Source organism: Dasypus novemcinctus, chromosome 24 (assembly GCF_030445035.2).
Source record: "Dasypus novemcinctus isolate mDasNov1 chromosome 24, mDasNov1.1.hap2, whole genome shotgun sequence".
NCBI lineage: Eukaryota > Metazoa > Chordata > Mammalia > Cingulata > Dasypodidae > Dasypus > Dasypus novemcinctus.
The window spans coordinates 41,872,317-41,889,040 of NC_080696.1; positions in this window are offsets into that span (position 1 = coordinate 41,872,317).

The following is a 16,724-nucleotide window of genomic DNA, read 5'->3' on the forward strand; positions in this document are numbered from 1 at the left end:
ATTGGGTGGCACATGTGAAAGTGCTCATTCAGCCAGAGCGGCACGTTCAGTACTGACTGACCAGTGTGTTTACTGAGCACCTCCTGTGTGCCAAGCCCTGAGCAGAGCCTGGTGAGAAGCAAAGGCGGCACAGGCTCAGTTCCAGGTCCTGCTTTTAAGAGCATGGCCTCAGGTATCGTGGAAAGAGCCAGTCTTGCTCTGGGCCCCCTCTCTAAGCCTCAGTGCCCTCCCCTATCAGATGAAGCAGGGGATTCCGACCCCATCCGGGCTGGGGGCTGGGTGAGTTTATGGATGAAATCTCCGGGCAGTGCCTAGTGTGTGCTCAGGTCCTGGGAAACGGCTCATGTGATTGTCACCTGTCTTAGTTTGGATTTCCCCAGAAGCAGGTTCTGAGACAAGGATGTGAGTGCAAGTAGATCCCAGGAAGCATCTGTGGGGGTTGGGAAATGGTGGGGAAGGAAGGCAGCCCATAAAGAGTACATGATCAAACCAGTTACTGCTGTGGGCCACTGGAGCCTGATCCCACCGGGGAAGCTCTGACAGAGCCAATGTCTCAGGGCAGCCCACTCGAGGACCAAGCGTTGGGGGCTATTTATGTACCATCGTGTGTCAGTCATTGGTTGAAGGGTGCTCCTGGGGGACATTCATTTTCTGCTGCTTCTTGTCTGCCCTGTGCATGAGCAGAGTGGTCTCTGACAACCATAGAAGTTTTTCAGGCAAAGAAACTAGCAATCAGGCTGTGTGCACTGACATGGTAAGAGATAGAAATATGGGCGGGTTATTGATATGCTTTACACATCATCTCAAATCCCTGGATGTGCTATAAAAATTTCCAGGAAAAGCTGTGGGTTGTTCTCTGCATGTTTTTAAGAAACTCAGGTTAGTTCAAACAATTCAGCATTCTGGGGCATTCTAGGACATTCCAGAACCTTCCAAAGGATGGTTCCAAGCAAAGGCTCTGGGAAGTCCAGACAAATCTTTGATAGGTATGGGACAACTGGGTTTGCTTATGTGAATGAGAAAACAAAACTTATTTGTAGAAGGACATTTTTGTTACTCATAAAGCAGGGAAAGTCTGTTCTCACCCCTGAGACTAAATATATTCATTCTGAAACAGTCTCAAGTTCCACTCATCATATCTTGCTGGGATAGATCCAGGACAACCACAGCTGACCCTGGGGTCCCAGAGCAGGTTCTGACACCCTGAAATTGGACCTGTAGTCATGTGGGTATCCGGAACAGCTCAGGACTGACCTAGGGACAGGAGGTTCTGATATTAACGATCAGAACTCTGGGCTCCCAAAACTCCACCAGGAGACCGCAGTCTCCCTACATCATGGACCACATCGTCACATGAAACTAAGATGCCCCCCCGGAATGCCTCCTCTTGACTGCAACTGCCTCCTTTCCTGCTCTACTCTTTGTTGACTTACCCTTCTTTGACTTGATGAAGACGTCTAGCCCCTCCAATATGCTCCAGCCCCATATTCTGATTTCATCTTCTCCATAGACCTAAGCCCAATCCATCATCTTCAACAGGTCCTTTGATCCCCTGACCATCCTACTTTGCCAGTCCCCAGCCCTGGGCCCCCACTTAAGTAAGACAATTAGCAGAGGAGAAGGCAGGAGAAGGCAGAGGAGAACAGAGAGTTGAGGTCTTTTCCTTCCATCACCAAAACCACAGCTCTATCTGAATGACCCAAGCAGCAGGAACAGTCTAGAAAATGGAATCCAGGAATTTCTGATTGGAGTCAGAAAAGACTCACTCTATTCAGTGTTGAAACATGCATTTCTCCCTAAGGAGCTCAAGATGTAGCTTAGGAGAAAAGACACTAGCATGTCAACATAGGCAGGATATTGACGTAAGTGGACGGCCACCCTAGAGAAGGCCCAGCAAGGTAAGAAATGAGGTCAGGACTCGCCACAGGTCTGAGGTGATGAAACGAAAGCTGCTCTCCAGGGGCTAGGCAGACAGTGGAATCAGGAAGCCAGCATGTGTGAGAAAGACAAGACAAGAAAACAAACCAAACGGAAACAAACCCAGGCATAATGCTGGGTGGCGGGGATTAGGAAATCACATGGGAGCTAGACTACCAAACGGCAGAATTTTCAAGGCATTTAGCTTTTTTCACTGGAAAGACCCATATTAGTACTTGGAAAGCTTCTGCATTCTTGTTTTGTTTGTTTACAGCTACAGAGTACTCCACATTTGTCAATAGATAAGAGAACTTCTTCTTCTAATCAAAATTCATCGGATCTCCTGAATTGGAAATTGAATCATGTACCCACAAAAGACATGTTCTTAGTCTTAATCCATGTTCCTGTGGGTATGAACCCATTTGTAAATGGGACCTTTTTTTTTTAACAAATCAATTTTATTGATACGTATTAATAAAGCATAAGTCTATCCAAAGTGTGTAATCAATGGTATTTGGTATAATCACATACTTGTACATTCATCACTTCAATTATTCTTAGAGCACTTTCATTATTCCAATAATAATAATAAACAAAAAACACAAATACATCCCAATCTCTCTATGCTTCCCCTGCCATACATAGCTGCTATTCTTTTTCTTTCTCTCTAGTATATTTGTATTTATATTTTGTAGAAGCAGTCTTATATATGCAATATCACCCATATTCATATTTTACATGAGGTTTCACTATGCTATACAGTCCCATGCTACAGTTTTTAGCTTTCCTTCTAGTAATATACATGACTTTAGGCTTTCCCTTTCAACCACTGTCATACCCATGTAATAATAGCTCTGCTAGTTACAAACACCCTGATATGCTTTCATCATTTCTATTCATTTCCAAAGATTTAAAAACAACCTTTCTATCAATTCTGCACAGATTAACCCCCAGATTTCCATTCTCTACCCTCCTTCTGTAAATAGGACCTGTTGAAGCTATTCTTATTAGTTAAGGTGTGGCCACATTGAATCAAGGTGGGCCTTCACTCATATTGCTGGAGGCCTTATAGAGAGGGAAACTGGGGTGCAGTGGGTAGTAGAAACAAGAAGCCAGAAGCCAGAAAAAGCCGTAGGAGACGACCATGTGACAGAGGCAGAGCAGCAAGCCATTGCCAGAACACAACACATTTCAGTGACAAAGCATGGCCTGTCAAGTCCTTGATGTTGGGCTACTAGCCCTCAAAACCATGAGACAACAAACACTTGTTGTATAAGCCAACCCATTGTGTGGCATTTGTCATAGCTGCCTGTCAGACTAAGACATCCTGCTAGGGATGTACCTCAATTTATTTAACCAATCCCCTAGCAAGGGATCCTAAGGTTGTTTCCAATCTTTTGCTTTTATAAGTAGTGCTTCAATGAATTATTTTATCCAGACTTCATACGTGCAAGTACATCATAGAATATATGTCCAGAAATCCACTTCTATAATTTGAAGTCAGTTAACTTAGCAATTGGGTATTTGCTCAGTCTCTCCTCTTTCCACACTGTCTCCTCCTCCTGAGGTGGAGCCTCAGTTCTAGGGAGAGGACACACGTGGCTCAGTGGCAGTGGAGTGGAGGGGTCATCTCTGCTCCGGCTCCTTCAGGCACCAGACACACCGCTGGCCTCAGATGCTGAGTGTGAGGCTGGTTGGCGGTTGAGATCTATTTACTGTGACCTGACCAGGGCCTGGAGGACGCCACCTCCTGCCCCAGCTGATGCCTCTGCACCTCTGCCATTGTGGAGGCTACAAACCCTGTATTAGTCAGGCTTCCTAACTGCAAACCTCAGAATCCAGTCTTGATGCTTTATGACGTATTCTGTCATACACCAAGATTCACGTGTGCTTATGAGTGTCCTTCTTCTTAACCATTTTAGATTGCAGCACTTACTTAATGCTCGATTGTCTTCTTATGAAATACCTACTAGTCCAGTGCTTCTCAAACTATGAAATCCTCTGAGTGTTTTTATCAAAAAGCAGATTCTGATCCGGTAGGTCTGGGTTGGGGCTGAGGGCCTGCATTGCTAACTGGCTCCCCGGTGATGCTGGTGCTACTGTACTGGTCCTGGGACTGCACATTGAGTAACAAGACAAAGCGAACTCCATGAGAAGAAGAATTTGCTCAGTGCCATGCAAACCCAGTAATCCCCTGGAACTGAGCCTGGCACATGTAGATACACAGTAAATACTTCCCACACAAAGGGATTTAGCCCATAGCTCTGCCTTGGCCCAGCTCTCCCCACCATCTAGTAGTGTCAGTTGTTGGTCCCAGCGTTCACAGTCGTCTGGGTTCCGGGAATGAAAAGTGACTGAAACTTGCCCCAAAGCTAAGTAGAAACCAGAAACAACTCAGCCATTGTTTAGGTGGCCTGGTATTAGCACTGCCGGATCAAGGCCTCAACAAAAAAGCCCCTAGTAGGAAGAAGAGACAAATCTCCCATACAGAAGAATTTTACATACTTTAAGTAGATCGTTCTCTCTTCTTTTTTTTTTTTTGAAAGATTTATTTATTTATTTCTCCCCCCTCCCTCCATTGTCTGCTCTCTGTGTCCATTCACTGTGTGTTCTTCTGTGTCTGCTTGTATTCTCATTAGGCAGCTCCAGGAACCAATCCTGAGACCTTCCGGAGTGGGAGAGAGGTGACAATTCTCTTGTGCCACCTCAGCTGCCTGGTCTGCTGTGTCTCTTATTGTCTTCCTCTGTGTCTCTTCTTGTTGCATCATCTTGCTGCGCCAGCTCTCCTTGTTGGCCGGCACTCCTGCCTGGGGGGGCACTCCTGCGCCGGGAGGCACTCTGCGTGGGCCAGCACTCCATGCGGGCCAGCGTGCCTTCACCAGGAGGCCCTGGGCATCGGACCCTGGACCTCCTGTGTGGTAGACGGGAGCCCGATTGCTTGAGCCACATCCACTTCCCAGATAGTTCTCTCTTAAGGAGGTGGAGGACAACTCCCACCCCCTGGGTGTGGGCTGTGCTTAGTGACTTGCCTCCAAGGAGTCCTCCGCAGTACGGAAGGAGGGAAAAGGGAACTTCGCAGCAGAGACCCTTGACAGACATTATACCCGGTGGCCAGGTCGACGCCCTCAGTGAGGAGCCACATCGGACGAGCACTTTTGACACGTGAGGAAAACGGCACATCGCCTCTGTGGCCCTCCACCAAACCCACGACGGCAGTCTAACCGTGAGGAAAACGTCAGACAACTCCAAACTGAAGGACAGTCCACAGAACGCCTGACAGAACTCCTCAAGAATGCCACGGTCCTCAAAAACAAGGGAAGTCTGAAAAGCTGGCACAGCTCAGAGGTGCTGAAGGAGACATGACAGCCTGAGGTAATGGAAAATAAACCGGAAACTAGAGGGGAAAATACCAAAATCTGAATAAAGTATGGAGTTTAGTTAATAATACTAGTGTACTGGTATCAACTCATTAGTTGTAACAAATGTAATGCTAATGCAAGATGCTAATTTAGGGACAGCTGGGTCAGGGGTATACGGGAACTCTGTCCTATCTTTGCAACTTTTTTGTAAACCTAAAATTATGCTAAAATAAAAAGTTATTTAAATTATATATGTTTTGAAAAACATTTGTAAAACATTTTCAACCAAGTAGCAACCTGTGTACGATCGGAAGTTACCAACTGTTTATCCGGGAAATTGTGGACCAGAAGGACAGGGCGTCATCGCAGCCCTCCACCAACAGATGGCGAGAGCAGGAGATTAGTTGGGGTGGCTGCGGACTCCGGAATCAACAGACTCGGCTGCACAGGGTTTAGAATCGCTTTTCAGACTGAAGTCGCATCACAGACACTGGAAGAGGGGTTAGGTTTTCTCTTCGGAATTTCCTCCCTAGGGATGGAATTCTCTTTGCTCGTCGGATGCAATCGTTGGGTGGCTGGTATCTTGCAGTAGTTACTGGTTGGAGAATTAAAGTTCCCTGTCAGAGAAACCCATCCCCCAGCACAGACTCCTCACCCAATAAAAATAACCACAGATTGCAGTGACATGTTGGTAATGGATGGTGGTGATGGTAGCACAACATTGTGAGTGTAATTAGCGCTAAGATATATCTGAATGTGGTTAAAAGGGGAAACAGTAGATTATATATGTGGTAATAGAACAAATTTTTTTTTAAATTACAGGATGCAGCAGCGAACTCCAAATTAAACCATGGACTATCATTAATGGCAACAAGTGTAACAAATGTTCCACACCAATGCAAAGTCTTAATAATAGGGTGGTATATGGGAATCCTGTATTTTATGTATGACAGTTCCGTGAACCCACAATTCTCTGATAAAGAACAATAAACAACCACAGAGATGGTTGCTGGTCCCTCTGGCCATGCCCTGGAGGCTGCTTGCTGGCTTCTCCTGGATTTCTCTCTGCTCCTGACTGCAGGCTGCTGTGACTGTCCCTCCCCAACCTCTGGTGAGTCTCCGGGCTCAGTCCTGAACCCTCTGTTCTTTCTCCATCCTCTCCCGAGGGGACTGCATCTTCCCAGGGCATTGAAGACCCCAGGTTGTCACGGCTCCTGCATTTGTGTCTCAGTCCGGATCTCTCTCTGAGATGATGGCTGGTCCCTAACTGCAGGCTTCATGCCCCCTTGGGCTGCCTGGACTTGGGGGGCCGTACCCAGCTCCTGTGCTGAATGAATCTGTAAAGGTGTCTGAGGATTTCTCCTGGAATTTGGTGCATAAATTCCCCCCCCAGTACATCCACCTGGGCCTGCTTCTCCAAGCCCAGAGGAATGCTGGTGGTAAAACACTGCAGAGCAGATGGCTGCTTTATGGGCTGGAAGAAAACAATTTCTCACCAGGGACAACTAAAGAATACAGGGCTAGATTCTCTACTTTCCCTAAGAGAAGGATTTTGTCTTGTTTTGAGTGATCTCATGGGGCCCTTGGTGCAGGCATATGGGCAGAAATCTCAGAACAGGTGGGCTTTATAAAAAGGGTTCTCTCACCTACCTCTGTCTCATCACGGGGTGAGGGCTTTGGCCTAACTAGGGTGGCGCTGACGTGTCCCTAGAGCCACCACCACATCCCCCAGGTCCAGTCAAGCACAGCCTTCTTCCAGCCCTACCCACCACCCTTGGCTAGCTTTCTAGGACCGGTGGTTCAGTTAAGAGTGGGTCTCTAAGAATTCTCCCCATGCAGAATCATTTTAGAGTCAATATGGGAGGGCTAAAATGGAAAAGTCAGACAAAGTCAAAGTATTTGTAAGATTGTGGACTCACTGGGACACTCGTCCCCTGGTAAGAATATAAATTGGTACAACCATTTTGGCAAACTGGCAGTATCTATTGAAGCTGAACAGGCAGGTGCCTCATGACCCAGCAATTCCACTCCTCAGTCCACACCCAACAGAAAGGCCCACATATGGTCAACAAAAGATGCATACTGGAATATTCATCAAGCACTCTTCATCATAGCCCCAAACCAAAAACAACCCAAATGTCCATCCACACTGTCTCTCCTCTTTCCACACTGACTCCTTCTCCTGAGGTGGAGCCTCAGTTCTAGGGAGAGGACACACGTGGCTCAGTGGCAGCAGAGTGGAGGGGTCGTCTCTGCCCCGGCTCCTTCAGACACCAGACACACTGCTGGCCTCAGATGCTGAGTGTGAGGCTGGTTGGTGGTTGAGATCTATTTACTGTGACCTGACCAGGGCCTGGAGGACGCCACCTCCTGCCCCAGCTGATGCCTCTGTATCTCTGCCCTTGTGGAGGCTACAAACCCTGTATTAGTCAGGCTTCCTAACTGCAAACCTCAGAATCCAGTCTTGACGCTTTATGACGTATTCTGTCATACACCAAGATTCACGTGTGCTTATGAGTGTCCTTCTTCTTAACCATTTTAGATTGCAGCACTTACTTAATGCTCGATTGTCTTTTTTTTTTTAAGATTTATTTTTTGTTTCTCTCTCCTTCCCCTCCCCCCCCAGTTGTCTGCTCTCTGTGTCCATTTGCTGTGTGTTCTTCTTTTGTCCGCTTCTGTTGTTGTCAGTGGCATGGGAATCTGTGTCTCTTTTTGTTGCGTCATCTTGTTCTGTCAGCTCTCCATGTGTGCAGTGCCACTCTTGGGCAGGCTGCACTTTCTTTTGCGCTGGGCGGCTCTCCTTACGGGGCACACTCCTTGCGCGTGGGGCTCCCCTACGCGGGGGACACCTGCATGGCAGGACACTCCTTGTGCGCATCAGCACTGCGCATGGGCCAGCTCCACATGGGTCAAGGAGGCCCGGGGTTTGAACCATGGACCTCCCATGTGGTAGACAGATGCCCTAACCACTGGGCCAAGTCCACTTCCCGTCAATTGTCTTCTTATGAAATACCTACTAGCCCAGTGCTTCTCAAACTATGAATCCTCTGAGTGTTTTTATCAGAAAGCGGATTTTGATCCAGTAGGTCTGGGTTGGGGCTGAGGGTCTGCATTTCTAACTGGCTCCCTGGTGATGCCGATGCTACTGTACTGGTCCTGGGACTGCACTTTGAATAGCAAGACAAAGTAAACTCCATGAGAAGAAGAATTTGCTCAGTGTGTCCTTGTAGATGGAAAATACACTGTGGAATCTTCACACTAGAATATCAAACAGCAACGAGCATAAATGAACTACAACTAGACTCAACCAGATGGATGAATTCTGCCAACAGAATGCTGGATTGCAGAAGCCTGTCACAATAGGTGCATGCTGTGATCCCATTTACACAAAGTTCAAAACCTGGCCCAACTAATTCATGGAGATGAGTCAGGTGCGGTATCATGCTGTAAGGGGAGAGGAGCAGCTGGAAAAGGACACGAACGACCTGGAGAAGCAAAAAAGAGAGAGAGAATAAAGTGGAGGCAGGGAGGGATGAAAGATTCTTGGTCAGCAGTGCAGATCTAAGAAAAGTTCAGCAGAACCCCTGGGAGATCCCATCAGAGGAGTGCCATGTCTGCTAGGAACAGAACTGCCTTAGCTCAGTCGCTGACTGGGAGCAGCCCACGGGGTGCATGGTCTTGGTGCAAATGTGGCGATGGATTGCAGAGCCAGCGGCTGAAGCCCTTGGCCAATTAGGCTCCACATTCTGAGGGCCACTACATGGGAAGAACCGGAAGGAAGATACATTAAGGAAGTCAAAGGAGAAGCTCAAGAATGGAACCATCTGCAGGATCTAAGGTTGCTGAGAATCTAAGTTAAATATGTACACTGAGAATTGACCCTGATGGGGTGGCTGGTGGCAGGTTGGAAATGACTGGAGACCTTTGCAAGGGCAATTTCAGGAAATCGGTGGGAGGAGAAGCTAGAGGCCAGCAGACTGAAAAAAAAGAAGGTGAAGAAATGGAGTCAGAAAACAGGCTTCTTTTTTCCCAAGCTTGGTTGAATAGAAAAGGAGAGAAAGAAGGTTAATAGTTGGAGCAGAATATGATTTGGAGAAGTTTTCTTTCTTTTTTTTTTTTTAAGATGGGAAAGCATTTCATGTAAAAAACAGAACCTAACATTCACTGAGCACCTATATTTGCCAGGCATTGTTCTAAGTACTTTGCATATATTGATTCATGTAATCCTCACAATACTTCTGAGAGTTAAGTCCATTTTACCTACGGGGATACTGAGGGCCAGAGCAGTTTAATAACTTGCCTAAGTTTGTGCACCTGTTCAGTGGTGGAGTTGGCATTTGAATGCAGGCAATTGTGTTTCAGGGTCTGTGCCCATAAAAAGATGGCTCCAGCAGACAGGGAGAGGTTGGTGGGTCAGTCCAGGAATGAGGTGATAGTTGATTAGATCTAGGACCAGGACTGAGGGGAATTGGACACGGACAGAGGAGGGACAGCACATTCCCTGGGAGGAGTGAGGTGGGACAGGTGCCACGGACCATGCAGGAGCAAAGTCAGGACATTTAGGAAGATGTCTTGATTTTCTCTCGGAAGTGGGATGGCTGCGATCTGATGAAGGGTGGGCGGGCATCTTCAAGGAGGAGGTCATGGTTTGTTCGGAATAACCAGAGGGGAACTGGGCAGGGGAAATCAGGAGGACTCCAAGGAACAGTGCCAGGGGGTGGCCAATGCCCAGCTGAGGCACCACGCTGTAGACTTGGGATGGTTCCAACTGAAAAAGCCCCTTTTCACTCCAACATCACATGATTTGAAGTTACTTACCTTCCCCACATTTCCTGTGTCTTAGCCGTAAAACGGGCACCCATTGTCAAGCACCCGGATGAGAAGGTTTCTGTGGAGGCAAGGTCTCAGTGGGCTTAAGTTAAACCATGGGCTACAGTTAATAATACTATTATTTTTAAAAGTGAATGCTTTCATCAGTTGTAACAAATTACCACACCAAAGCAAGGTGTTAGTAATAGGGTAGTATTTGGGAATCCTGCATTTTATGAGTGCTTGTTCTATAAACCCCCAACTTCCCTAATTAAACAAAAGTTAGTCTCTCACTGAATTTTTAAAATAGCAATAGCTGAGTATCCTTTTGAGAGGAAATCCCTTGGCAGTGTTCCCTGGAAAAAGGATTCTCATGACTGCCACATGATTTCCTCGGGGGAATGTTCCAGACTGATTGGCTCCCTCCCAACTATCCCTGCATCCGATTTGAGTCTCAGATGTGCTGAGGCAGAGAATCAAATGGGGGAATGGATGTGGCTCAAGTAACTGGGCTCCTGTCTACCATATAGGAGGTCCAGGGTTCAATACCCAGAGCCTCCTGGTGAAGGCAAGCTGGCCCATGTGGCGAGCTGGCCCACACGGAGTGCTGCCCCACGCAGGAGTGCTGCCCTGTGCAGGAGAGCTGGCCCATGCAGAGAGCTGGTGCAGCAAGATGACGCAACAAAAAGAGACCCAGAGGAGAGACAATAAGAGACGCTGAGGTGAGCTGCTGACCAGGGAGCTGAGGTGCCACAAGAGAATGATCACCTCTCTACCACTCCGGAAGGTCCTGGGATCGGTTCCTGGAGCCACGCAATGAGAATACAAGCAGACAAAGAAGAACACACAGGGAATGGACGCAGAGAGCAGACAATGGAGGGAGGTGGGAGAAATAAATAAACCTTAAAAAAAAATAATCAAATGGTGGTGGCTGCTGATGTTTGGTGTTTAATTGTTTGAAAAAATTCTTTTTGTTGTCCTCAGAATGTTCAGTTTCCTTAAACTACATGCCAAAGGAAAAAAGCAAAAAAGAAAATTCCCTCATTTCACAAGTATTTACTGAATATTTATTCCAGGTGGTGTTATGGTACTCAGGACATAGCAGTAAACAAAACAGGCCAAAAAGATCCCACCTTTTAAAGTTTATATTCTACTGGGAAGAGACAATCAACAAAAAACAAAGCTAATAAGTTAATAATATAGTAAGTAAAGTGATGATAGTGATTATGGGTGAAAATGGAACAGGATTATACTCCAATCTTCCTTTATTTTGTTGCTCAATTGTCCCCATTGTAGCCATTAGGAACTACTTCAGGTTGGCTCTTGTGTCTTTTTGCTATGGCCCATTGTTTTCTGAGCACTGTCCTTATTTTCTAGCACTGAAATATGTTCCAGAATCATCTTGTACTTTTCCTGCCCCAGCCTGGCATTAGCCATTTCCCCAGGGAACTCCAGTGCCTTTTATTAGAAAAGGGTAATTAGATGGGTCTATCGCTACTGGGTGTCATTGCCTCCAGGCTTTCTCAGAGGACAGAGCTAGGAAATACACGTGGGTCTACTAACATGTGCATATACACACATCCATATTTATTCCTATGCTTATCCCTCCACATATATGTTTAAAACTATGGGTTCAACACTAATGCAAGGTGTTGATAATGGGGGAGTGTATGGGAACTTAGTATTTTATGCATGATTTTTCTATAAACCTATAACTTCTCTAATTTAAAAAAACCACTATAGGTCCACACGGATATTTCTGACTCCAATCTAACACCTAGGGTTTATCATTAGTTGTACTTCTTTTGCTGACACTGAGAAACCTGCTCTCATTATTCTATAACATGTGCTCTTCTGTTCAATCCTAGAATACATATATTTATTAAATAAAGTAAAATGCGGGTGTACAATTTGTTTTTCAATTGATGTGTTTTATTGCATCTTTAAAAGATCACAAATGGATCTTAGGGATCTTCTGATACCTAGTTGCTTCTGTAGCTAGACAACTCCTAGACCTTATTCAGCAACCTGCTGGACTGTTCCTTTTTCGGGGACAAAAATGTCCTGATATTCTTGTTTTTAACTGTTGTGGCTAGCTGAATCAAAGCAGCTGAATTTGATACAAGTTCAATGTCATATTTCTGGACTGGAGTTACTGAACAAGCCTCATCTGAACCCTGGAGTTACTGAACAAGCCTCATCTGAACCCTGCAGGAATATTTTTCACCCAAGAGATTTCGAATTTCAACAAGAGATCCACTCTCCTGAAAAACAGCCTTGACGGGGAAGTGAGTAGACACAGACCTCATCTTGCCACGGAAGCCCAGGGCCACAGCCTGGGTCACTTCCGGTATGCACCTGTGGCACGTGTGAACTACAGCCCGTTCCTTCACTTCATTGCCATGTGTCAACCCGAAGCCACCTCTTTTTCTTTCCAGGGACACTGAGTTCTGCACTGATGTGACTGAAGTCCCCCCAGGGCTCGTCTGGGGCCCTCCGCAGTCACTGGGGGTTCCTTCCACGTGACTCAACCTTCTCTGGGGTGTTGAGAGTTTGGTTGCCGAGAACAGGCTTCGTTCTCACAGTGGATGCAGCAGAGAGCTGTGTGCAATTCTTTTTGACTTTGGCCTTACAATAGCTGGTCAAAATACTGTTTCCCAAAGTTACTTAGGTGAGTTCTTTTATTGTCCACACCTTTTACTGGCATTATCTTATTAATTTGTAACACAGGTTCATTTGCTGCTTTTTATATTTCACTTTGGGATTCATCTGCCCATCCTGGTGGATTTTAATTATTGGCGTGTTTATTGGGTCTGTAAAGCATTACCGTGATGAAGTTCAGCCTTTCTAGCAGGTGCATGATGACATCTCTTCATGGCCTTAATTTGCATTTCCCTAACAATGTCTTAAATTTGGGCAGTATTATTCTTCCAACTTTATTCTTTATTTTCAAAATTGTTTTAGTTATTTTCCATCTAAATTTTAGAATCAGCTTGTCTATATCTACAAAAATCCTTCTGGGACTTTGATAGGATTTATGTCAAACCTATAATAAATTTGAGAGAACTGTCTTCTTTGCTGTGTTGAGTCTTCTAATCCCTTAGCAATGTATGTCTCTTCATTTAGGTCTTCCTTGACTTCTTTCAGGAGCACTTTATCGTTTTCAGCATATAGGTCCTGTATTGCTCTATTTATGATTATTCTCTTTTTTTGAAGCAATTGTAAATGGTATTGTGTTTTTAATTTTGGTTTCCAATCATTCATTGTTAGTATGTAGAAATATTACTGATTTTTGTGGTTTTACTGCGGCAGTTTGAGATTATTTGTGAACTCCAGAAAGAGATTATGTTTGTGAACTAATCTATTCCTCTGGGTATGATACCCTTTGATAGTATCAGATTCAGCTGAGAAGTCTTTGATTAAATTATGTTAAGATTAGGGCTTTGATTCAACCTCATCATTAGGGCGACTCAGAGTTGAGTTCCTCCCCCCTTGGTGAGCTATATAAATGGACACTCACTCAAGGAGAACACAGAAAATGATACAGGGTAGAGAGAGAAAGCTCCATAGACACAGAAGAGGATCCTGAGCACTGGGAAGAGAGATGAGCCATTCGCCTGATAGTGTGCAGCTGAAGAGCACGGAGTAGCTGAGCCCTATGCCAGCCTACAGCTGAGATGGGAAGAAGCTGGGCCCACAGAGCCTTAAGAGAAAGAAGGAAGGTAATGTATTTACAGGCTGAGTTTGGCTCAGAGAGTGGCCACATTTGAGCAACATGGAGGCTCTCAGCAGGTAACTCTTAGGCACCCTGCAGCTCTAGGCCTAGTTGAAATTTCAGGCACACAGGCTCATAAGCATAGTCATTAGTCTCAAGGGCTCATCTTTGGACCATCCTTCTTCACTGGTCTTTACCCTTGCACTTGGTGGATTGTTGCTGTTCCATTGAGGAATGTGACAGAGCTCCCCTGGCTCAGCACTCCCTCAGTTGTCATTTGTAACTCTACCTACTATGACAATACCCAACGAATATCCGCACATTTTTATATACCCTATGTGCATGCCCTGGAGAACTCATTGATGTGGAGACAGTGGCCATGGTAGTTACTGAGGGCAGGGAGAGGGAAAAAAAGTGATGTGGGGGCATTTTCGGGACTTACAGTTGTCTTAAATGATATTGCAGGGACAGATGTTGGACATTATATATCCTGCCATAACCTACTGAATGGACTGGGGGGAGAATGTAAACTATAATCTATGCAGTGCAGCAGTGCTCTAAAATGTATTCACCAAATGCAATGAATGTGCCACAATGATGAAAGAGGTTGTTGATGGGGAAGGAGTGGGGTGGGGTGGGGTGTGGGGTATATGGGAACCTCTTATATTTTTTTATTGTAATATTTTTTGTGATCTATGTATTTTTTTAAAAAAAGACAATAAAAATCAATTTTAAAAAAAGAGAGAAAGAAGGAGAGAACAGGCATACCTCACCTGTTCTCTTGCTTCAATATGTGGCAAATTTCTTTGGTGAGAAAAGCAACCTTGAGTTGGACTCTTTAGGGCTTTGTAACTATAAGCTTTTACCCTAAATAAATACCCTTTATAAAAGCCAACAGATTTCTGGTCCTTTGCATCAGCACCTTTTTGGCTGACTAATATATGATTTATGCTTTAATTCTTTTACTGGATTCCATTTGTTAATATTTTTAAGAGTTTTTGCTTCAGTATTCTTAGATGAAATTAGTGTTGTAAATTTTTTTGCTACTTGTCAAGTTTTGATGTTGGAATCTTCATAATAATAATTGGGTAGTTTTCCTTAATTCTTCCCACTTTCAAAGAACTTGATAAGCTTTAGAATTATCTCTCACTTAGGCTTTAAAAGAAACTACAAAATCTTCTTGGACAAGGCCCTCAATTCTTTCCTTAGCTATTAGTCTGTCTAGGTTTTCTATTTCTTCTCAACTCAATTTTGGTAATTTGTGTTTTTGTAGTTTATTTTCAAATTGATAAACACTGAATCATATTAAACATGCTTTTATAATCATTTTCTTCCATATCTATATTGTATTATATCATGCAACAGTTAAAAAGAATAAAGTAGATCTATATATGCTGACATGGAAAGATCTATAAAACATTGAAAAAATATCAAGTCTTAGAAAAAGATAGAAGCCATTTTTAAAAATAATTTTTTAATAAGTTCTGGTGTTAGAATCTCACTTTTAGATATAAATGGTCTGAAAAGATACCCAATAATAGCTGGCGTTTAGCAGTGTCACGCCTGGACCTGAGCAGAAGGACTCTTCTCTTGGACTTTGTGCCATGGGGAGTTCTGCTCCAACTCCCCCAGATGCTCCACACTCCATGGGACGTGGCCACCCAGAGCCCATGCCCTCCTTCTAGACCAGGCTCCATGAACCTGGGACCCAGAAATTTCTTCTGGAGCCTGTGGGGGTCCCACACCAGGTAATAGCCTCCTGAGGGTGGAGGGCCCCAATGTGACTGGTACAGAGCCTGACAGGTAATCAAGATGACTGCTCGAGGGGGTGGGAGAGGAACTTGGATATGCGGGTTGAGATCCTCCACATGCATGGGAGGCCCCAGTGGTGTGGACAGAGTTGGGCATGGGAAAAGAAGAGGGGTCTTACTGACACACCCTGGTGAGGAGTCATGGAATTCTAAACCCAAACCTGGTCTTCCAGGACGTTATGAAGCTAGGAGGATCAAACACTTTTATTTAGCCGTTTGTTAGCTTAAATAAAGAAAAAAAAAGTAAACGTATGGCATGTGGACCTCAGTTTGACTCTTGGGTCTCACAAATGTCAGGGTGGGCTTGGTTATTTGTGTCACCTCTGGAGAGAGAGGTGGGACTTGAAGGGAAGGTGAACGAGGACTTTGTTTTTGCTCTATTTTCATCTTATCGTTTGACTTTTGTTTATAATGAACATGCATTATTTATGTAATTAAAATGCATATGAAAATATCCCTTGTATTGTGATTATCTTTCCTTTTCTTGTTCCTGATTGTGTTCTCTCCACCTGTCTTTTCCTCCTTGCTTAGATTACCTAGTGGCTTATTGTTTTAGTTTGCTTAAAGCTGCTGGGAGCAATATACCAGAAATGGATTGGCTTTTATAATGGGAATTTATTAGGTTAAAAGCTTACAGTTCTGGGAAGTGTATGTGGCTCAAGAGACTGAGCTTCCACCTACCACATGGGAGCTCCTTGGTTCGGTCCCAGTGCCTCCTAAAGAAGACGAGCAAGACAGTGAGCTGATATGGAGAGCTGACACAAGAAGATGACACAACAAAGAGACACAAGAAGGAAAACACAATGAGAGACCCAACAAAGCAGGGAGTGGAGGTGGTTCAAGCAATTAGGTGCCTCCCTCCCACATGGGAGGTCCTAGGTTCAGTTCCGGTGCTTCAAAAAGAAGATGAGCACACAACAAACACACAGCAAGTACAAACGACAAGGGAGTGGGGGGAGAAATAAATAAAAATAAATCTTAAAAAAAAAAAAAAAAGGCTTACAGTTCTGAGGCTTTGAAAATGTCCAAATCAAGGCATCATCAGAGTTGCTGTCTCACCAAAGGTCAGCTCCTAGCAGATCCTGGACTCCTGCCATGTGGCAAGTTACGTTG